The 24,159-nt window shown below is 44.3% G+C and overlaps 1 long non-coding RNA gene across 1 annotated transcript in view; it reads right to left on the minus strand.

The window, feature by feature from the left end:
* The window catches only part of LOC144149412 (uncharacterized), a 43,765-nt gene extending 20,909 nt beyond the window's left edge, over positions 1-22,856 (minus strand). The window contains exon 1 of the long non-coding RNA XR_013318299.1: positions 22,719-22,856. This is a non-coding gene — a long non-coding RNA (uncharacterized LOC144149412). The remainder of the gene's footprint in view (positions 1-22,718) is intronic.
* Positions 22,857-24,159: the final 1,303 nt, after the last annotated feature.

Below are 24,159 nucleotides of genomic sequence, written 5' to 3' on the forward strand. Positions count from 1 at the left end.
GCCGCTCAGAAGGAGAGACGCGATAAGAATATTGCCGTACGGGCGGCGCTGTTCCACTTATAATTGAATGGTAGGTCGGTGTGTTCGCTACAGAGGGGTGTTGAAGTTGGCGGGTGGAATTCAACACCCTTGAGTTCTGCGTGAGAACTTTTACATTTTTATCGGACAAGGGATTCCTTCACGATATTCTCCAACCTATTAAAAGGACAACGGGGAAACTATTAGAAAAAGAATCCAAGGTCTCTGTCAAAACCACCGCTGACGAAGACGAGTATTCGGAGAATTCGGTAAGCTTCAGGCCACGGTGAAGAACGAAGGGTTCAGCACTTAAGTTAACTGTCCACAGTAGGGTGAGTCCTTGGAGTAGCGAAACAACTGACCATGGAACCAGAATGTCTTTTTTAGCACAATTCAGAAGTGGCTCGACCGAGGATTCAAGGCCAGCAAGGATTCAGGATTCAAGGATTCAAAGCCAGTAGCAAGGATTCAAAGCCAGCAACGCCAACTCCTGGGCAAAGAACAAAAAAAAATTCTCATCACCTCGCTGGTATGATTGTGTAACGCAATACGGAGAAGATACGTTTATCGGAAGAAGAGCCTTCCACAAGGCAGGTAGCGCTGTCCAGTCAACGTAACTTTCTCCGTTGCGGTAGTCAAGGGTGGCCCCGTACTGCTTCAAGAAATATAGACCCAAAATGATATTGTGCAGAGATGGCGGAAGCCGTGCAAAATGCGCTATGAACGTGTGGCCACAAAATTAAACATTCACTTAGCGGACCCCAAGCGGGCACAGGCCCTCACCACCAAGAAACCAAAAAAGTCACCATCCGGTCGCACATTAACATCACATTACGGCCAAGGCGGGCTTCGAAAGCTAAAATCACAACAGACACTCTTGCTCAGGTATCGCTGCCATTCCTATTTTATAGAGGAAAAGAACTTAGGTATAAAAGGTTTTATAAGTGAAGAATATTTCTTATTTTCTCTTGCAAATTTATGCGGATGTAAAAAAGTACTGGCTCCGCTTTTTCAGCTTTATAAGCGGTGGTTTTCTTGGAGCGTGCACACCGATATTCTAGTTGACTGAAGCTGTGGCGTGCTGGGTAGAGGTTCGGGGATTTCACCACAGTGCCTGAATTTCTGCTGCTCTGCTGGTGTGTCCACGCGTGCGTACAGGAATAGAAGAATGCTTTGTGCGACACTCTGATGAACGGATCATCTTCAGTGAATATATTACTGACGGTTCTCATAGACGCAGGCGGGAAAAGAATGAGGCAAGGGTATTGTCCTCATCATCCCGATCAGCCAATCTACGCCCACTGAGGGACAAACTCCCGTTCCAAGGATGTCTGATTACCCCGGTTGTGCGCTAACAGCGACCAATTTATCCCAGCAAACTTTTTGATCTCATCTGACCATATATCTTTCTGCCGCGCTGTGTCGCGCTTGCCTACCCAATTAATCCACTCTGTTACCGTTAATGACTTACGGTTATATTGCATTCGGATTTTTCTGCCCAAGGCCATTTCCTCCGCTCAATGTCTACTAATATATCCTTAACAGGCGTTTGTTCCCGGACCCAGTCCACTCTCTTCTTGTCCCTTAAATACACCCATCGTGTTCCGTTCTATTGTTCCATGAGTGGCCCTCAATTTCTTTCAATCATGTTTAGTTTATTTCAATCATGAATTCGTTTGAAACCTCTCAGTTTCCAAGTTTCTGCCCGTAGGTCAGTACCCGTATGATTAAGCTGTCATCGACTTTCTTTTTCGGCGACAATAGTAGGCTGCCGATTATTATCTTCGTATGGCTGCCGAATGCACTCCACGCTATACTTTCTCTTTTAATCAGCTCTGTGTTATGGTTGGGATCCGGGGTGACTGAATTGACTAAGTACATATATTCGTTTACCACTTCCACTGCCTCGCCACCTATCTCAAACCGCTGTGCTCTCCCGGGGTTATTAAGCTATGCTTTAGTTTTCTACATTTTATTTTCAGGCCTATGATTCCACTCTGCTTCTCCTGTGCTGTAATCATGCTTTTTATTTCGCACCCTGAGTTGATTAGCCAGGGAACATCATCAGAAAATCTTCGGTTACGAAGGCATTGTTCGTCAACCCTTACGCCCACAGGCTCCCTATGCAAAGTTTTGAATTCCTCTTTTGAACATGCTATGAAGAACACGGCAGGGATTGTATTTCCTTGTCTTACGACCTTCCTTATAGATGTTTACTGTTCTCCATATGCAGGAAAATGATAGCTGCGGACATATTGTAAATAGCCTATAATATTATTTCGTAATGCTCGTCAGCACCCTCATTCTGCGATGCCTCAATGACTGCTGAAGTGTTGAGAGAGTCAAGTGCTTTCTCATAATTCATGAAGGCTATATATAGGGGTTTGGTATACTCTGCACATTTTTCTATAACCTGATTGATCCTGTGGATAGGGTTCCTTCTTTCGTAGCCTTTGCAAAACACTGCTTGTTCAAAACGGTAACTGAAATATAAGGTAGAAGAAATTCTGTTAGCTACTGCCTGGGTAAGTACCTCGGAGACGACTGACATTAAGCTGATCGGCCTGTAATTTTTTCAAGTCCTTCATTTCACCTTTTTTAGGGATTAGGATGATGTTCGCGTTCTTCGAAGATTATCGTACGCTCGCCGTCATTATTCATTGCGTAAACAGGTTTGCTAGTTTTTGTAGTGGGATTTGGCTGCCGTGCTTCTAGAGGACTGCTGTTATATGATCGTGACCAGATGTTTTATCCCATTGCATTTCTTGCAAAGCCTTCTTTACTTATTCTGTCGCTACTAGTGGGATCACGATCTCTTCTGAACTGCTTTTATGTGGGATATTTTTTTACATGCCGCGGTTACTGTACGGATCTCTATAGAACTCCCCGACTACTATAACTATTCTATCCCTCTTTGTGATGACATTGCGTTGCTTGTCTTTACGTTCTTGCATCTGAATTTTCCCCATGTCCAGACGCATCTTCAATGATTTCAGGCTACCTCCATTTACAGCGTGCTCAGCGTGCATTCTTTACAGCGTGCTCAATGCTCAACATATACTTCTGTATGTCAGCTGCCTTAAGCGAATTGATTACCTTCCAAAGCTCCACCTGTTCTATTTTTTCTGCTTGGGCAGATAGTGTGATGCTTGGCCGTTTCGTAATTACACCTTCAGTGTCCTCGAAACGTTTACCATTACCCTTTCTAGCGATCGTACCCGCGACTTCTACTGCAAACTCCGTTATAATGCGTGTACGATTATCGCTAGCATCTTATGTCGTAAACTCTGTTGCCTATATTAGAGCTGAATATCGCTTCTGCAGCGCGATCCTAAATTCTTCAGCCTTGCTTCTTACTGTTAGCTCATTGATCCAGTTCTTTCGTACTAGTTTGTTATGGTCGCTTCTCGAATCTAGCCTAATTCGTCATCTCCCCCATACTGTGGCCACTACACGTCAACCCTCCGACCACTTGCACATCTTGCATGACGTCAGGGTTATCACATAGTATAAAGTCTAATCATTTTTATGCTCCACATTCGGAGTCATCCACGTCCACGTCCGGCTCTCCTGTTTGCCGAAGAAGGTATGCCTAGTGCGCAGATTATACTGTTCCACGAACTGTAAAAGTAAGTCCCCTGTGCTATTTCTATAACCCGAACTATAGTTCTCAACCGCTGGATATGCAGCCTGATTCTTGCCTGGTTTAACATTGAAATTTACCATAACTACAGAATTCTGTTTCTTTAGGTTGAGCCATTGCTGATTCCACATATGCATCAGGCTCTGAAGTAGCTAGCCGTCGTGGCTTGATGTAGGTACGTAGCCCCGTACCACCTTGATTATATGCATCTTATTAAGCCCAACTATCTCCTAAACTTTCGTTAGTCGTCTCTCTTGAAAGCTATGCTTTTGTTCACTAGAAATCGTCCTCCCGGTTCTCTTCTTTCCACTAGACTTTGGTAACATAGAAAGTGCCTTTTTTTTGCCACTGTGAATGCTTCACCTCTCCTTCTAACCTCTTGATCCCCAATTACATTCCATTTAATGCTCTCCAATTCCCCTTACAACACGTCGAGACTCACCTCGCTAGATAAAGTTCTCTTGTTAACTGTTGGCACTTTCAGGTTCCAATGGTAGCCTGCCTTATCCAGTGATTCTTAGCACCTTCTGCTGAGTAGCAGTTCTGAACGTCGCCATGAACAGTTCCTTAGCAGCAACTGGAGACTGAGCGCCGCAGATTAACTGGCGTATTGAAGGGAGATTGGGGTGATTACTACGCCCGAGATTCCAATCCTGCTCTCGTGTGGGAGTGCGTCATGGGCAATAGTCACCGAGATCAGGCCGAACACCAAGCCTCTATATGCAATTCCATCAACACGCGGATTTTTTTTTTTAATTAGGTGGGAATTATACGGCACCAGTGTTCAAACCACGGTCCTTCTGCACGCGAGGCGCATGTTCTACCTCTCCGCCATTGCTGCGCTACTAAGCATAATAGCGCAGTATAGTTACGTATGGTATATTGAATGGAATAGTAAACATTACCAAATTATTCTCCTCCATTTTTTTCGGCTACTTTATGCTACGCCCGTATTGAAACCACGGTAGGAGCAGTCCGCCTTGATTTTTACCGAACCGGCAAAACCGCATCCGCTCACGGTTAACCAAAGTGACTGTTAGGTATTGTTTCCTATTTTATTCTGTGATTGGGGCTTCACCAGATGCCAAGGTTATTTAGTTGCGTCTCCAAGTTCGCAATCAATATTACTGTTAGTAGCAGTGACTGTGTATAGTGACTGAGCGGCAACAGTCTTCTCGGTAACGTAGAAAAAAAAAACAGACTGCTCCAAACAGTGAGTGGCGATGCGGGCGGGATATGTGCGGCCGGGAGCTGAGGGCAGGAGTGATTTGGCGACATATACCAGATGATCCGCTTCCCGTTATCGATGCAGTAAGTTTTGATTACTTATGATTGTGAACCCACGAGACAGCTATTCGCAGGGATGTTACCTATAAAAAGCAACAGTGTTGCATAGACACTTACCTTTACAGTTATGTTTAAGATGCGATGGCCCACCCCCCTGCACATATCTTACAGCGTACTGGCCATCTGCAATTTTTGGCGGTGTGTTCATGCCTCTCACATTTGAAACACTGGGTGGCTCTACTCATGTATTCTGTTACGGGGACGCTGCAGAAGCCAAGGCCCACTCGTGCACGTAGTGGCGTGCCAGACCTGAACTCTCGATTGACGGATCGCCGGCGAGTTTCAACAATGACATTTTTCTAGGTACGTGAGAAAGAAAATTGCCTGCGAGCAGATAGCACTCTTTGGTCATTGTAGGTAGCCACCAAGCTCCTCATCCGTGTATTCTAGAAGAATGCCTTGAATCCTCCCGTGGGTCACCAAGTATGTCTGCGGAACTCAGCTTCAACCACCTCTCCAGCGAGGGTTGATAGCGGGAGAACATAATCGACCGCAGTAAGCGATGACACGTGGCAATCAGGCTGCCATCATTATTGAGGCGAGCAGTCAAAACGTTTTATTGCGCCGCTGTCACACCTCCGCTGCGACAACGTTAGGTTTGGCTCCCCAGAAACAGCACCCCCTTTGTTCCGGTTTGAACACGAAGGGGATCCCCGTTGTTCGCTTTTTCTTGTACGAGACAGGTGTGAAGGACTGGTCGATTTCCCGCACGTTGTCCTCAGGAGCTACAGGATCGTCTGGAGCATGGGCGACAGCACGGTTTTTGGAGGCTGGTAGACTGTCGGATTCTGTATGGCTCGCTGTGCCGCACGACGCAGCTGAAGCAGGCTCGTTCTTTCCCGGTGGAGTTGGCATGCTCTGGTCAATAGCGTCCATTACGGCGTCATAGAGCGCAGGAACTGGTGGCACTCTGCCGAGCAGCAGGGTACGCTCGCCGGCCTCAGCGATTCGTTTGATGCGGTGTTTCCACCGCCTGGGCGTCTCCGGGTGATTAACAGGAGGCAGCGCAAAGGCGGGAAGGGGTTGAAGGCTGGAAATGGCACAAAAAGCGAAGAAATTGCGGGGAAGCCAGGATAACCGGCAGCCCCAACCGACTTCTTCCTCTTCGTCTGTACTCCTAAGGGATGAGTGATCATGCGGCACGCGTGCGAATGTGGGTGCAACGGTTGCTGTTCTATTCGCACCGCGTTTCTAGACTTTTTTTATTCTGTTCGTGCGTTTGCTACGGCTCCCAAAGTTAGCCCAGCGCACCGTTGCCTCTCCATTGTATCAAAGCATGACTCAATCGCGGCTTGCGCAGGCCCGCCGCTGCCTCACTTGCTGCTGTCAGCAGCAAACCAGGTTGTTGTATCAATGTTCGATCCCTTTTGTATCTCTATTGGCCATCATTATTTCGCAACGCTTCATTTCTGTGCGTTGCGCGGCCTGCTGAAACTACTCCTTCCACCCAGCGGATACTTTCGGATGGCTGACCGCGCGTGGCCTTCGACGGCGAGTAGGAGCCATGATCATTCCGATTTTGATTTGAATGCGAGCCGAGCTCAGATTTCAATTCTCAGAGTTTCTCTTTCAAGAAAGGGGTGTCGGTTCCCCAGCATCACATTCTGATTTCGAAACGGTGATGTCACCGTCCCTGAAGTACGCACGGCAAAACGACAATATCTGAAGTTATGGTTGTAATCGTTGACCCACCAATGAAAAACGTTTTGCAGTGGATTTCACAGTTAAAAAGATCAAATAAAAACATTAGCACAAAGAAGCCCACCTTATCGGTTCGTTTTTATACTGACGCAACAGAAATGCAAAAACACAGCACATAAAAATAACCAAAAAAGCGCTCCAGCGTTTTCTCTCCGAACCCATTTCAAACGGTTCGAACCTAACTGAGTGGTGCTCCGGAACTAAATCCCGAACCAAAGCGGAAAGGCTTGAAAGCGAACTTATACCGACCCGCCCAAAATTCCTGTTCAACACGTTGTTTGTAGTGAAGGTAATCCTGTTATCAACCTCCCCTCCTAAACTGCTATGAGAGTAGATTTTTATGCGCTGTATTTACGTGATCTAAAATAATTCTGTCGGTTCACTTTGCAACTGATCGGAAGCGCTAGATGTACATTGTCTAATCTATAGTTCGTGAATGGTTCAAAAATTTTCAAGCAAGAGCGAGCGTAATTTGACGTGAACTCGGGTGCTCGGCGGGGGGGGGGGGGGGGATGAGGAGGGGCTGGGCTATTCGAACGATTGTAAGTGTGTGGGGGAAGGGGACAGAGTGGTGTGAGCGGAGGGGGTGACACTTTGGAAAAGCGGAGAGAGAGGCGGTATCGATTGCTTCCTATTATGCACACGTTAATGAGTTAAAAAGGGGATATCTGATGTACTGAAATTTAGAACACTCTCGTGCGGAGTGTAGCAAGCACAGCGCCACTTACAAAGGAACACGTAAAAAGAAAAGAAAACCATTAGATACTCGACAGAAATAAGGGGGCACATCCTCTGATGGCCAGGTTCAATAAATCCGTTAGCGGTTTCCGATCACCGCAGGATCAGCAGAAAGGAATAGATATACCCAAGAAGCACATTCTACAGAGATATGCGACACAACTGTTCCCAGTCGCCGACATGAAGAGTACAGCAACCGAACCAAAAAAAGTCGACAAGAAATAAGTTTGAAAAAAAAAAAAAAACAGAGAAAAGAGTTCAGAAAATTTACGCAATGCAGCTTAGTACGACGTCCTTGTTGTTAATAGCCAACAAGGCAAACGCTGAAGAACAACAAGTGCGGTTGCTAGACATCTTTATTTTGTTCACGGGTAAAAAAGCTTTACTTCTTGAATCTGCTTTGCAAATATAGTCTCCCCTCTTTATTACAAACTCTATGACACCTGAAAAGCTCTTTTGAATGATGACAAGGTATCACATATATCGCTCTTGCACGAAGGCAGCATATGTTATGCTGGCTTCAATTTTAATCACACTTTTAAGTAATTTTGTTCCAAAACTACACTAAACCTAAAGGGGACATACGTGAAACATCTACAACTACTGGCCATTTACTGGTAATCAATATTTCTAAAACAGAAAGCATCCTGTATAACAGCATTGGCCATTTTGAAACTACATTGTCACTTTCTAAACGAGTCTTTTTAAAATGATTCAAATTTAAAAACGGTGTACAGTAAACATTTGGTTCACTTCAAATATTTATTACGAGAAAAATGTTTCTTTTTTGAAGCCTTAAAATGCTTACACTTTTTTATCACTTAATTAGCCATAAATGGGCCGAATTTTAGCTGTAGATATTTTCTTTTGGGAACAAGTAAAACGGATAAATTAGCTGTATGACTGAGTGAAAACTAAAAGGATGAAGTCCTGTTGAAGCAAGGGGGTTTAGGGGTGAGGTAAGATAGCAGCCTTCCTGGTGTCGCTGTAGGAGGCAGGGAGCCGACCAGTCATTGTATACTGCTCGAGGAATATTGGTCGGAGTCTGAAAAGCTCAATTAGGTTAAAAACGGAGTATCCACGAAATTATACTTGATGGATATCTAGGGATTCTTGGGGGGGGGGAGAGAATTTGCAACAATCTATTTTGGGAAAAACCAAATCAGGCAGTGCAGTCAGCTATTGCAGGGAACCGCACTGGAGGCAGTGTCGTGTGGTGGTAAGCGGGTACCATTTACAAATGGTTTAGGGAGAATGGCTGGCACGTGATCGGTACTTGAATACCTAAGCAGTTCTTGGAAGTGTAAAGAGAGCAGCGGTAAACCCAGGTGGGGTAATGGCTTTTAGGCATAGTGTCTTTGCTTTTTTAGCGGTATATTTGCACAGCTGGTGAAAGGGGGGCATCGAAGGAAGGTGTTGGTGTGGCGAAAATGGCGGAGCTATGTGCACTCAAACTCTCGGGCGCAGTAGCATCAACTGCATGATTCCCCAGTGAACAGGTGACCTCAGTACCCAGTGTCTAATAGAAACGAGCGTGTGAGCCATTCCGATGCAGTTTGGTTAGTGGTGAATATTATTGCGGGCAAGTGGGTTTGTTCTGGTGGCATTCTTGATGGTGTTTGATGCCTGAAAAGAAATATTTAGGATGCGGGTTTGGGTCCATGATGATTCCGCATTATCGTGCATGACCAAATCGAAAGCGTGGGTAATCTTATAACGTTCAACTTTTGCCATAGTAGCTTGTGGGATTTAATTAATGCACATGGGATCGATTCATGCATAGTAGATCGAGGGACGTCAACGCTGTGCTTACAACGAATGGAGTGATGCAGGCATAAGTAAATATATGAGCTTCTTCGGCTGCTTTGGGTCTTTTAAGTGCAGCCATTCTATTGATGCGGGTTCGGGGAGAGCTTTGACGCATGTGTTGACACAGGACTGAATTGCACGATGGTTGGCAATGCCAAGGTGAGAGAAGTTGGTATTGTTGGCGGCTGTGGAGGCTGTGGAAGGTTGCAAGCAATGATCGGACTTCCTTGGTGTGTAAGGGGTTGTTTGAAGATGGATAATGTCTTTAAGTTTTCAAAAATATTTCCAATATAGGGAGAGATATAGCAGCGTGCCAGTGAACGGACGGGAAAGTTACGGAAGGCCTGTAATGATGCCAAAGGTGGCTTGGTATAAAGTACGAAGCCTACACCAGTGTTGTGTACTTATGCTCAAAAAGTGGGTGCCGCACGAGAAGGTGTTGTCTGCAACCGCCCGTGCCCGAGTTTGAGATTCAGTGTGGCTAATGCTGCCATATTTATTAAAGAGGCGGGGCATTGGGTGCAATGGTTTTGTATTGACTGTTAGTTGGTCTACCCATATTGCAGGCCAATTTTGTGAATAACGGAGTTCCCTAATATCCTAATAGGTGCGCATGAGACCGTAATGGAGGTTCCAAAAAGGGAAATGGTAAGAAGGAGGTAGGGCTTTGATGGTTTCTGGCCAATAAGAGGAAGAAAATTTTGGTCGGGGTGGAAATATAGGCAAAGTGAAGTAATCGATGCGTCAAAGTTGATAGCCGTGAATTCCATATCAGTCTGTGTGAATTCTGGTGAGAAGTCTTTGATTTCACACATGGCGTTTTCCTATCTGCACAAATTTTAAATGCAGTGAAAGGTTAGCTGGATAAACTGAAATGAGATGTTTCTTTGAATAAACCCACAGCACAAATGATCAGAATTTGTACTGCAATATATTTTTGCGAGTTTAATATTACGATAGGCTTAGTTTGCCTACAGTAAGCGTCACCAATGTTTATGAACCTATATATAGATAAAGCAAGAATTTGTCCCATATTTAAACGAGCAGCAGCTATGTTTGCACTACAGGGTTCCTGTGCAGCGAAGAAAATATAGATGAATTCAATAAATGCATTCCCAAAGCTGTAGTGTGAGCTACAATTGAGCGAGCAGCAGATGCCCGGAACGTTCATTTTAATGTTTTATTCCTGAAATATGAGAATCGCATAATTTATTGACTCTGCCTAGCAGGACTTATGACTAAGTCGACAATATTGATTCCAAGATCACCAAAATAAAGTGTTTTCTATCCTGCATGTTGTGTGATTTTATAGATTTTGTGAATTCGTTATGAACGAGGCATTTTAAACTTGTTGCATATAAAAAAAATCAGACTCTAATTTCTAAATGCAAAAAATCCAGCGTGAGCATAGAGTGTTCCACATTGCGCTTTATTTTGTGGCATGATGTATTCCAGAAAAATTATTACGAGCTGCAAACGTGGCATGATGTGAGTTCCATGTACACTTGTGAGCGGCATCAACGGGGCGTCCAGCACGTTTCACTGCTACGATTCGTCTTCCTGCCTCCAAAACGTCCCGTTTTACATCTACGAGATGTCGCACAAACTTAAAGGTGTTTTGGGCCGATTTCTAGCATGTGATAGATGCTGTAACACGCCATGCCTCGAAGACATATAACTTGCCTCCTCCGACATCGTTCAAATCTTTACGAAAGCTGGTCTTTGTGGTGTCGCGGAACTGCAACGTATCGTATATGACAGTAAAATTGAGTGCGGTTGTTGCAAAAGGCGTCTGCTGTTGTACGGAAATTTTCCTTAGCAAAAATGCTTTGATCTCAAAATCACAGAAAAGGCGAATTGCAAGGAGTTTGCTGACGTTGGTTGAACTTTACACCACTCAGCCAGTACACACCGGGAAACAGATTGCAAATAATATATACACAAGATAGAATCCCGCCCTTTGTGTTGTCCCAGCGGTGTGCACCACTGTACAGAAGTCCTGGCTAATAACCTGGTCATTTCTTGAATAACATTTGCTGGGTACGTTTTCCTAAAGCCCCACAATAACGGTTCACGAGCGGGGGCGCTGCGCTGTGTTTTGCGATTTCCTGAGGTTATATTTTCTGGACGTTTACTAGTCACAAATGTATATGCAGGTTGCAGTGCCGGAAAGCGTCGTAAGCCAAAGCATCGTAAGCCAACATAGGGGTCACATGAGTACTAGTGTGGAGGTCTATGGGCTTCATAGACCTTCGTAAGCTTATCGCGCCTGATAGAAACTTACAAATTATGGCCGCATTCATTGCGGCGTGAATGTTGTCTGAGGGCTGTTTTCGCTTCAAATCACCTTATCACACGTCCTACTCGGGCTCAGTCGGATAACGCGTCTGCGTCGCCGTCGGCATAGTGCGACCGGGGGCACTTCTCTAGCAGGCTGGCACCAACGCAAACCAATTAATATAAACAACGTAGAGTGTTGTTAGAGCTCTGAATAAATTGCGTAGCTGAGAAATTTACTTTCAAAAGTTCGAGTATTTAGCTGCCCTAGGCAGCAGTAGTAACGCGCAATCACCGCGTTGCACGGCCTCGAACGCTATTTTCAGCATTGAGGTGCAGCGCCTTAGGAAGGCCAAGTCTAGCTGCAGTAATTTTTTAAACGAGAAAACTTCTATCGACCTGATTCCGACCGCGCCATATGTAAATAGTGCACCCCTCTGCCAAACGACGATGATAGTTGAGCGCGAAGCTTTCTCGTGACGTATTTTTTCGTTGTTGTAGAAGTTTTCCAAACATCTTCGACTAGGTCAGAGTGGAGCAATTGGATATGCGCCGGCTTAACAATGCGAGGGACAGAGGTTCGACTACGGCAAAGGGAAGCGTGTACGTTTTTCACTTCGGCGTTTTCGCGTTGCAGACGCCATCAGGGAGAGCAGTACAGCTTCTCGCTAAAAAGCTTCAGCTGAATTTCTTATGCCTGCAGGTACCATTAAAACCTTTTAATGGGATTTTTGCCCGTAGAACTGTTGCACTTTTGTGCTGTGTTCGTAGAGTTGCTCCATTTCATATTTAGTTGATTGAGTGATTTTGCGTTCTAGTACTCGATGAATTGAGTGTGTAAATTTCCGTATAAATTATTTTCGATATCCTATGCAACAGCGACACTGAACTGTGGAAGTGGGCTAAGTTTTCTTGCGCTCTACAAGATAACTTAAAACCCGCAGTCAGATACGCATAAACTCAGCATCAATTACGATAATCATGGACACATCACACCTTGTTCGTTGATGAGGGCTGGGCCAGTTGTCCCATTTATGCCTTGTGTTTAGTGGTGACTCGTGGTGAGCAGGCTTTCGGGAAATTGTTTATTCAACAGACGATCACTTCATCTCCACTACACAAGGCGCTTAACTGGAGATTCAACATCACTGTCCAACGGCGGTAAATAGAGGCATGCAAAGTTCCCCGTTCGTGATATACAATGCATGTACATTTATTGGCGCTTTGAAGCCCCAAGGATTGGGAGTTTAATGAAACCAATTTTTTTCTAATTTGCCCTTGAGGAGGCCCCGTGTCGTGACCAGCATCTGGTAAGAAGACAAATTTTCTTCCCCGAAACAACGAACTAATGGATAAAAGTACAATCTTGACCTTTTAACAGCAGGGGTTTTTAATCATTCTGTTGTCCGCAGTCGTTCGGAAAATGGGTTCGCAAAATTACAGCAAATACGGAGGCTACGTGAATGTGCGCCTCCTGAAAAGCAGTCGACATGGTCCAGCCTTGGGAGTGAGCTTCCGCTACGTGCGTTTGTCGCAAAAAAAATACCAAGGAAACTATTCACGTGCCTCCGCGTCTGAAATGGAGAGCACGCGAAAGCTCGTCCATCAAAAGAAGATTTAGGGAAACTGGTTGCTGCAGGGAGGGCTAGCGAGGGCTACTTTGTTAAAGGTGTAAAAGCGTGCGAATAAAAAGATCGGGGCGTCCCAGTCATGCAGAACGTTCATTGGCAAATAACGAAGTCCGTGGAATGTGAGGTGGTACAACCGTGTCTTTCGCGAAGGAAGAGGGGTCACCAGCTTGGCCATTTCTCCAGCCTTGCATGAATAGTGCAAGCTGACCCAATTTTTATCTCAATGGTTGTAGAATAACATACTGGGAATACCACTGCTATTTGCATACATCTGGCCCTAGAGACGTCAGGGCTAGCCTTTATAAACTTTGATGATTACACTCTTCCTTTGTAAGGACTGTTCTTCTTGTAATAACGTTATCACCCCCGACGACTGGAATTTCGCTGGAGTTTGTATTCCTTGCAGATCTTGTAGTTCAGCGCAAAATACGAATATACGACCAACAAAGAAGGCAGGTGGTGCTGTCTTGTCTTCTTCAGACAACATAGCGCTGTTATGTCTTCTGTCCTCTTCTCGAGACTTTTCTCTTGCCTACTCACAGAGATTTCTCAGTGAAGATGGCACATACTAGGAGGGCATCGTGGTAGATCCGCAAATTTTAGCACGCATATGCCTTTTAACTAAAACCAGAAACGCATAATTAGCTGCACTTTCTCGCATCTTGCAGTGCCACCTATATATGCTCTTCCATTGGTAAAAAGGGATGTTTAGCTCTAGGTTTCTTCCGCATATAAAAACTGTGCAAATAACTGCAATGCGGCAATAAAACTATATAACCGTGCGCCTATTGTTTCCTGAAAAACTGTACCTGCCTTGTAATGACAGATTTCTGTAGAACCAAAAGCTCTCGTATGACACGAACATAATATGACCAAATGGCTGAGGGATTTGAACTACTTTAGCACGGATATCCTTCACGCAGGGTGTCACCACACGTGAACCGGCAGAATAGCCGAGGCATCGAAGGGGGGGGGGGCGAAGAAGAGGGAGGTGGGAACGTGCATCGTGTCAATGCTGCGTATAATCAAAGGAGCAATGTTCGGAAGGCTACTTGCAAGATGCGGTAAAACTGGTCTCCAACGACACAACGGGAACGCACGTGAGCCACCCGGAAGTTCCAATTTTGTTCCCGACGGTATCGATTGTCTCACGGGGTGTATCCCGATCACATTTATCAAGACTACGGCATCCCAAACTGCTTTTCACTCGATGCCTCCACACGATGTTCCACTCGATGCCTCAGCATCGAGTGGAACACCGCTACGTTAAACGTGTCGTGTATTTCTGTAACTTTTGGAATTGAACGCTGAGCTGTTAGTATTTGGCCATCGCCGCATTTTTTTGCGTTTAGGGCGTATAGTATCCTCGTCTTCCTGTTTCACCTGCGATGTCTCTATAATGAGCTCGTCCCGGCTTAAGAAATGTTCGCCTGTGCCTACTACTCACTTCTAAAGCCCCTCTCCGGTTTTGAACGCAAAGCTTTCTACCTCTACCAGCCAACAGTTTTTCGTTGCGTGCTGTTTAAGAAACTCCCAATGCAGTTGGGGAGGCGGATGGCGCTTTTAACTCATGCAGCGCGCCGATATGACGGTATTATCCAGCGTTCCACACGCTCAACCCGGCGGGCGCGTCGGCGGGACCCTTCCATCGGCTTCGACGTCTGCTTCAGCGATCGCGTTGGGACTGTTTTGGCAGATCTTCGCGTTCATTGCTCGCTTACTTCGCTCTGCTTGATTACCTTGTTCGACATCACCTCCTGGGTAAGCCGGAATGACCGAATTAACTTGTTTTACGGCAAAAGACAATAACAGTTGCTTTGCAGAGCCGGAAAACAAAACGCAGAGACCACTTACAAACTTTTGGCTGGTAGAAGAACGGCACCTTTTTGTGCATGGCTGGTCACGAATGGGACCGCATTTTTGCTGTATACTAAATCCCAATTTAATTGCTGAATACCAATTTAGTTTTGTTTTTACTGTCATTAGAAAATACGAATTGAGCAACTGGTTCTGATATATAGCGAGTATAAAAGTTCCGTCAGCTTTCTCGCAATTCTCAATCTTACGAAACTATTCAGTTTCAATCTGTATAAACGGTAATCATAAGCTCACAGGCTGGATTGTTTCGGTGTCTGCGCTTGTGTCACGCGGGGGTGTAGCCCCGAGGTAGCGCATCAGGATGTCTAGGTTCCACTGTCTGACCCTTGGAAACACGCTCCTCTCCGTTTTCTTTCTTCCGACCCAGGCCTGGTTACAGCTGCGGCATTCGCCACTGGAGCCCAGCCGTGGCGGACACTGCTTCCTCCATGACAGCGCCCCCGCGAATCTCAGGTAACGGCTGACAGAATCTCTGATTTCATTATTTTTAGAGCCACGCGTATGAATTCAAGTGACGTCACATGAGAAATTGGTGTTGGGGTCGTTCACAGCTTTGCCTTCGAACCCCCTTCACAGCGTCGATTGGATCCCTTTTTTTCAACACTAATTCCGACATCTAGCTACTAATACCATCATTACCGCAGTCAAGAAAAGGACCAGTTCTTAAATATCGAGAAGAGTCAAAAGCTAGCCTTCAAGAATGGGGGAGCCTGTTCAAGTCATAAAGATTGAGAGACTAATGGAAGTCTTAGTCAGCTAATACTCGTTTAAACATACTGAAAAGGTAACAAAATCAGCAAAGACGATTGGCGATGATGGGCAGCGTCACGCAAACGAAAAAAAAAACTTTTAGCGATTGGCATCGAGCTAGGGTTTAATTGTTCAAAACTACAGTAATGGTGGCAACGTCCACTTTCACAAGTGTCACCTATGCAAGCTGCGGAAGGAGGGCGCGTATCTGCAAGATTTTAGACAGGAGAAGGCCGAACTCAGAAAGCATTTTTAGACCTGCAGCTTGCATCAAAAATGAGAAACGAACAGGAGGCTTTCCGTGTTCAATACTGCGAGGCTCAGTACAAAATAAGGGAGATGAAGTGAATAGCTTCGCTCACATTCCGCCATATTAAAGTCCGCGAGTACTCAAGGGCAATGAGCTGTCACGTGGGAAAGGGAGAACATATGTCAGCATTAAAAAGTTCGAGTATTGGGAGGAACGCGTGTGCCTAATCATACGGCGAAGATTGATGTAGCATTATATGCAGCCTATACAGGTTCTTATTCAAAATGCGTCGATGCTCAGCTTCCGGTTCGGAAAATTTATTGATAGAACAGCTAGGAACCTGCTTTTCGCCGTGATGCTGTGCGACCAATCGTATATTGATGATTACGACATGCAGTCATTGCAAAATTAAGGTTGTGTTTGCCATTCTGAGGACAAGAAGTTATTATTTTCACACTTACAATACACGTTTCGGAGAAGTTACTCAGAACAAAAAAGTCATGCTGAAGTGCCTGTCTAGTATCCAAACGTGACTTCGCGAATGTAAGCCAAAACAACGGTCGCAGCTTTCCCAGCGGGCCAGTAGACATACATCCTTGGCATATCCAAAGAAAGAGCTGGAGGAGCAAGGTAGCAAAACCATAAACAAAAATTGGAATCCTGACACCCTCACAAGCCAAAACGAATGAAAATGGGCTTTCGAAACGAAGGCATAATGTCCACAAGACACAAATGCCTGCCTACGTTTCTGGCAAAACACAGCCACCAGCGTGAAGCAGATTTCCAAACTGACATCCGTAACTTTGAGGCTGTGCTCAGCTTCCCTTGAAACTTTGATTTTAAGTTCGAGAATAAGTTTGTAAACATCACTGTGTTCGTTTCATTTGAAAAAATTCCGCCATCTCCACAAAGTGAATGATGATGAGAGGGGCTAAACAAAAATGCTTATCGGTAAAACCGTGAAACATTCTCCCGCACACCGTATAAAGACTCGACACGTCAAGCTTTCCACCGCTCCGTTGACAAGCCCGTCAACGACGTCGATGTTTGTGGTGATTATGTAAGGCTTGTTTGGGACGATGATAATCTCCATGGGTAGGTTGGCGAATTCGGTGTATGACATTTTAGCCACCTTGCCGCCGCCTTCTGCAGAGCATCTTGTGTCGTGCACCTCCGGTACGTGTCTTGAGGTCGATGGCGACGAACGACAACCTCTTCTTCTTCCTCTTGTCCTTGTTGGGTAGCAACGAACACGTTGAACGTTTTGTCCTCTTCGGCCAATCTTTGGTTGGCCAATCGCTAGGGGATCATGCCACAATCATCATTATTGTGCCGTGCAGTATACAGCAGCAGCGAGGGACGGGTCAGGGCTCGAGCAAGAGGAGCTTCGCCCCTAAAAAGACGCCAGGGCACTCCTAGTAAACAGAGAATACGAGAAGGACTTATGAAAGTGCGACATCTACCCTCACCAGCAAACCAAAAGCGCAAAAGGTAGATAAGGCACCCCACCTTGCGCAGGTGGTTGGGCTAAAGCAGAAGGACACATGAAAGAGAATCATGAGATGTCTTTGGGTGGGCTTTCCAAAACGGACCATCGCTTCCTGCTTAATTGAATGCACAAGAACAAAAACATTCTATCTACACTAAAAGCATTGCAGGATTGAAACTAAAGGCGACGCGTAATTACTACTTTATGCTTCTTCGAGAAGACGACTTGTTTGTTTAACTGTGTCTGTTTTGACCTCGAATTCTGAGCACTCATTCAGGAGGTTGCCGTGAGATTTCTTTTTGTGCACTATGTAAATTTTCGTGGGTGTTTTGTGGGTGTTTTTTATTGTACCCACCGTTTGCCGAGAGCTTGCGAACTGCTGGAGCAGGTTTTTCCCATATAGACAAACTTCGTTTCTGAAATCATCGCAGGTTTCACCTCTGCAACTTTCCTAGTTAGAGAGTAATGAGGTGAGATTGTTAAAGGTGAGCGGTAGCACATTTTGATTTCGTTTCCATTTTTATTCCCTTAAGAAAACCAGTAGGGGCTGTTACTTAAGCAAAAACATATGAGTGCATTCTTTTTAGTAACAAAGGTGACTACTGACATTTGCTACGAAGTTTGATGAACAGGTGGTTGAAACAATAGAGCAGGGAACGTCGTTTCAATGTTTGGCTGCACGGAGAAAAAAAGAAGCGGAATGTTAACTGTCCATGTACGAGAACGGGGCGTTTAAATTGGATGGCTGGTGCGTTGTAAAATGTATATGGGAGGAGAATGGAAGGGGCTACATTGATGGAAGAATAAAATTTCTTTTTATAAAGGGAAAGGGCGATAGGGCTGCGCACACAGAATAGTGATAGCCAGGATTGTGCTTTCAAGGAAGAAACTGTAATATTGTACGAGTACAGCGAAGGAATACACCGGGTGGCGCGATTTTGGAAATATTCAAAATCGTTCATGAGGTATGTTTTGGGCGGGTTCCTAATTGTGGACCCCTATTGATGTTATGGTCTCATTAGGGACTGGTAATCGAGCAACTTTAAAGCTAGTGCGCATTGTCTAGGTGACACCTTAGGAAGCCCAATGCTTTTTGCGCATGAAATGACGATATTAATATGGGCATTCTAAGTAAGATAGCAAGAGAAGGTGACGCCTAGATATTATTAGGATGATTGTCGCTGTACAGGGACGTTCGCGATGCGAAATAAAAAAAGCAGGGAATTTCAACGGCGTGAAAAAAACAAGTTTACATTCAGTCATCTTAATCGTACCGTTAATAAATGTGGTTAAGGTCTTGCTGAAGAATCGCTTTGTCTTAAGCGTTAATTACTGTTTGATATATTGCGGAGTGATCTGCAAAGATACACATTTTACAGGATATGCTGAGGGGAAGTGGCAAATGTATATTATGAATAGGAGAGGCCCAAGAAACGAACCTGGAAGCACAACTGATGTTACTTTGAGACACTCGAAAGATTTGTTCTCAAAAGCACGAAATGATTGATTGATCGATCGATCGATCGATTGATTGATTGATTGATTGATTGATTGATTGATTGATTGATTGATTGATTGATTGATTGATTGATTGATTGATTGATTGATTGATTGATTGATTGATTGATTGATTGATTGATTGATTGATTGATTGATTGTAGGGTTTAACCCGCCGAAGCAGCGCAGGCAATGAGGCGCACCGTAGTGGAGGGCTCCGAAGTATTTTGACCACAACTGTATTTTGAACTTTCGCCGAAGTCTCACTCACAAGGGCGTTTGCGCTTCTCGCCGCCACTAGAAAAGTGACCACCGCGGGCGGGAATTGAACCCGCGTACTCGTGGTCAGCAGTTTTAGCTAGTGAGAAATCGCGGTGGGTACATGCACGAATTGGAACGTTTAGTTAGAACGCTTTGATCTACATTAGTACATTTTGGTTGAGGTTTACCTGGCATAATTCTAGGATAATTGGTTGGTGAGGAGGTGTGTCTAATGCCTTGGCGTAGCATAGAAAGATTGCGACAATGTGCAGGTTGTTATGAAGGTTGTCATGCAGGGCGTGAAGGAAGATTGCTAGTTGTGTTTCGCAAAAGAAACCTTTCCGAAATTCATGTTGGCTAAGGCAAAAGAAGTTGTTAGAGTACATACATTTTACCATTTTAGAGTAGGGACAAGTTCCCTGATTTTCAGGGGACGCTTGTTAGAGAAATGGGCCGGTAGTCCACTGAATAGTTTTTATCACCTGATTTGTTGATGGGAGCGATGGGAACGACATGTGGAATGTCGGCGCAGAGCGACAGCGCATGCATCAAAAACAGAAAGGGGGCGGTAGTTCCATAGATATTTGTAGTACTTTTGAAATCATTTCACCGACGCCACTTTCCGATGACAGTTTTATATGTTAAATGACAGGTGAAACAACGTCTGTCCAAAAATCAATGGGATACATAGTGCATGTCAAAAGTAGCATGCCGGGGGGGTGAAGGTGCACTAAATTTTTTCATTGAAGACACATTAAAACGCGTCGTTAAAAGGCACGTGCGCCTTGCTTATGTGTGAGCACGTGAGCGGATTCAATAGGAAGTTTGAATGTGTAAGCGTATTGATGGCGGCGGCTTGCCAAAACGAATGTTAACGACCAGCATACCTGGTAGTTCTTAGTTGAAAAACTTGTATTTCGTGTCAATAATAATGGCGGTTAATTCTTTATCAGCTGTATTGTACTTTGACCATGCCTTCGGTGTTTCTTTTGTTGTCGCTGCTTCAAAAAGGCGTTTTTTTTTCGCTAATCTCTTAAGCATGGTAAAAAATGCTACCCTACGGTTACACGTGAAGGTGATTTTGTTCATTTTACAGTTAAAAGCGTCCAGTTATCGTGCACAGATCAAGTATGCAAGTTTTAAAGAAACGAAAGATGTTTTCTAGCGCTGTGTTTATGGCTCCATAATTACCCTTGCCATATAAGGTAATTACTTTCAAGAGCTTTTTTTGGTGTCAAAGGGGCGAAAAAACCTGCGTTGGTCATTTGTGATCATTGATTTTTGGTAGGTATGAAATTTACGACAAGCAATAAGGACGCTGGGTAAGTAATAAATCTAGGACGTAAGCACAACCTCCAGCAATGCGCATGCGCTCTGACACTAGTTGAGTTAGTTTGAAATTGAGGCAAATGTCTATGAAATTCCTCATTTCGACATGGTATGTAGAGAATGGTGTGGGGTTGTACCGAGAATTTCAGAAAAAGTATAGTCACGAAAAAATAATTTGTGGGTGTTAGGGTGGATGCCCCGAGTGTGCTCCTCAGATTGTTCATGTCGATTAAGAAACCTGAATTGGCGTTTGGTGGGCTATAACACAATCCAAGTAGCTCTGTTTGAGGCGAGCAGCCATAAAATTTCAATACCAGAAATAACAACGTCTCCATAATCGTGTATTTCTGGGACAACAACGATTAGCAAACTGCCCCCACGGCGGCGTCAGTGGTCGGTGCGAAAGAACTGAAACTCTAGTAAAACCTAGAGTACTTCGGTGTCTCATACTTCATCGGTAAGGTAATGTTAATAAGCATCGATATATTGCTGTTGTAAGATGCTAAAACATTGCGCACAAGTTGACGCTTCGGCGTTAGGCTGCCGATATTTGTGAATGTAACAGAAAAAGAAAGATATTCTTGCGATTGGCTTCGGGGGTGGTGCGGTTAATTCTCTGGGCACGAGGATTGCAATAAATTTCTTTTACTGACTGTGATGTCTAGTCAGAAACCTAGCACTTCAAGTTCACGTGCAAAGTTTTACAGATATCGGCCGGGGGAAACCAACCAGGTGATGTGAGCATAACGAACAGAGAGGAAGAAATCTTCTCCGCTAAAGCTGAAGTTGCTTGCTTTCGATTTTCGTGGATTTGCAAGGGCGTTTTCTGTGGTACTGTAGACAGTGAAGCTGACGATTACTGGGGGTAGAGATCATTTTTGTGGCGTCCGAGGCGATGCGGGCGATCTATTTCTTTTGGGTCTATTTTTTTTTCGGGTTCTGAAACCACTGGTTTATAATACGTTGTTGTGTTCCATTATTGTATTCTTTTAGATTGCGATCTGCGAGGTTATAAAAGATAAAGTTAGTGCATAGGTACTGCCGTTCTGGATCATCCACCCTACTTTTATGTTGCGACATTAGGTGGGTGGTTGCGTTGGTGCCGGTTTGAATTTCGTCGATGTCTGTGCGCAAGAGAAAAAGGCTCTGGGGTTGCTGTTCTTGTTACCTCATGCGCTTTCCTTGACCTGGCAACGTTTTGTCGTTTGTTCGGAGCAGTGGGGGTATGTGCTACGCTAGACGTCGCCTCAAGTGAGGTTGGACAATACCCGAAGCATTCAAGTAATAGGGCAAGATGACGAAGATGGAACATAATTTGTGGCACAGATGCGTGGAATCAAAAGAGCAGGGCTATGAAGTCTGCCAGCAAGATGCGCTGGCCGTGGTTTCTTAGCCCTTCATGATGTTGCCTGGAAACCCAGCTAAGGTGCAGTGGAAGGCTTGACTACTTCCTGCTGCTGGTGACGCAATAAATCGCCGGTGTCTACTGTCCTAAGTGGTGTAGCCTGTGCTGAGCTACCAAGAGCCCGCCGATATCTGCAGCTTTTAAACGCCTCAGACCCCACCGCAATCAGGCCAGGTCAGTAGTTTCGCCTATTGGTTTTTCTTTGAAGGCCAAGCTGTTGCTTTTGTTTTTGTGTTCGCCAAACTTTGCATGCGTTTAGTGAATATTTTGTTTTTATACTCCGGTTTACTGTGTATCGTGCATGTCATCAAAACCTATAGTCCTCAGAGATGTTTGTCTCCGTCTCCTGCGTACTTGCAAAGCGCTTTTTCTCCTTTTTTGTAAGCTGAATAGCCACTAATTGCAGGAAAAACCAAAATGCCATGCCGCTTTTATCCTGAAATTAAGTACAGCCGAATATATCGGCCGCGGTTTGTGTGATTTCCCCTCACGATACTGGCAATATAGCTCTATTTTACAAGAACAGTTCCACCGCACAGGAAATTTTGTTGGGGTTCTAGAATTTTGAAGTTTTTTGTGAAAATTGCGCTTTCAGTACACACATTCGCGGCAGTACTTAGCGCCATTTCGGTTAGTAGTCTTTTTGTAAATAACAGAGCTGTGTGAATAAAAGGGAGAAAAACAGTAGAGCTTACCAATAGCAATGGACAGCATTCCCACTAGCGCGAAATATTTGTAGAGAGAACCCATAGTCGCTTATTTTAAGCAAAAATATATATGATTTTTCTGTAGAAATCCCGCCGTCGACATTCAAATCGATGACTTATTTGAAGTTTATTTGCGTTGGATTTTTATGTCATTGCTTCGCTCCATTTCTTCTGCGCACTAGACGGCCGATGAGTCAAGCTTTCAACTACATTGTCAGTACGCTGCTTGTGTGTTCAACAAAACTTGCCAGCAGTTTTTTCGACCTCCACAAACAAATCGGTGCTATTAATAATTTTGTCATGGCTGAAGCCTTGTGTTGGTACGAAAACACACTGCGTTCATGTCAACCTTTTTTCAAATTTAGAATAGCCCGTGTATCTTTTTTGTGTTGCCACACCCACATCTGGGGCCACAACCACAGTGAAAAAATATCCATAAATCGTTTCAGTATTTACAATTTTGTGAAACATCTAAATCTGAAAAAATACGGAATGTTTAATTTTGTTAAATAATAGATAAGTACAAATTCTAGTAACTACAAGTAAGCCTTGTAGGATATATCCAATTGGGTTGTCTTGCTGTATATCTGCCAAAAGTGTAGCTAGCCACTAGTGTTCTTTCGTAATTGTGAGCCGCTTTCAACATAACAAATTTTGATATCCTGCTTAAAGAAAACTTCAAGACTCGAAAAAAATAGAGTTCGGAAGCTTGAAGCATATTTATTAAAATAAATTAAGTTCTTTTTTTATTTCCGTTTCTTTTCAAATTGGCTAGAGTGCAGGCCTAATTTTTCCTCTTCCTACAAAGCCTCTCTCTAACTGAGCTTTTGTAATAGTCAATAAATAGCATAAATAAAGTTACTAGTTGAAGACATAATAACAAGGAATACAAATGTTACGAACACTGGCTGGCAGCCTCACTGCTTACGTAAATATGCAGACTAGCCAATTGTAGAAATGAAAAACAAAATACCTCGTTGTAACCGTAGCCTAAAAGTTATTTTCCATGCCCTCACGAAAAAACTGTGCAAAGCAGTTACTCGATTGGTTTTATTTGCCAATAATTTGTTTTGTTAAGAAGGAGTTTGTTTCTTTAAGCAGGATCTGTTGCAGTGTGCCGCCTAGCCTCAAAGGTTCATTACGGCGTTCAAATGGGATGCTGTTTAATGTACACAGAACAAATTGTGACAGCTTGAGCTGTGTTGCGAAGGTCTGTTTTTGGTTTATTGATGACATTTACCTGAGAGTAGTTTTTTTTGAACGATTAATGGCGCGTACGCTGCCTAACTAATATCTGTTACATTATGCTGTGAACTCACATTTGTGGTCGCTTTTTCATGAGTCTTTGACTTTCTGGACTTCGAAAGTCGCAACATAAAGGTTTTTCAAGTAGCGTGCTGCAAATTTGGAAAGAACATACATAACTAAA

This window comes from Haemaphysalis longicornis, unplaced genomic scaffold (assembly GCF_048455015.1).
Source record: "Haemaphysalis longicornis isolate Haplotype H1 unplaced genomic scaffold, Haemaphysalis longicornis Haplotype H1 scaffold_8, whole genome shotgun sequence".
Classification (NCBI taxonomy): domain Eukaryota; kingdom Metazoa; phylum Arthropoda; class Arachnida; order Ixodida; family Ixodidae; genus Haemaphysalis; species Haemaphysalis longicornis.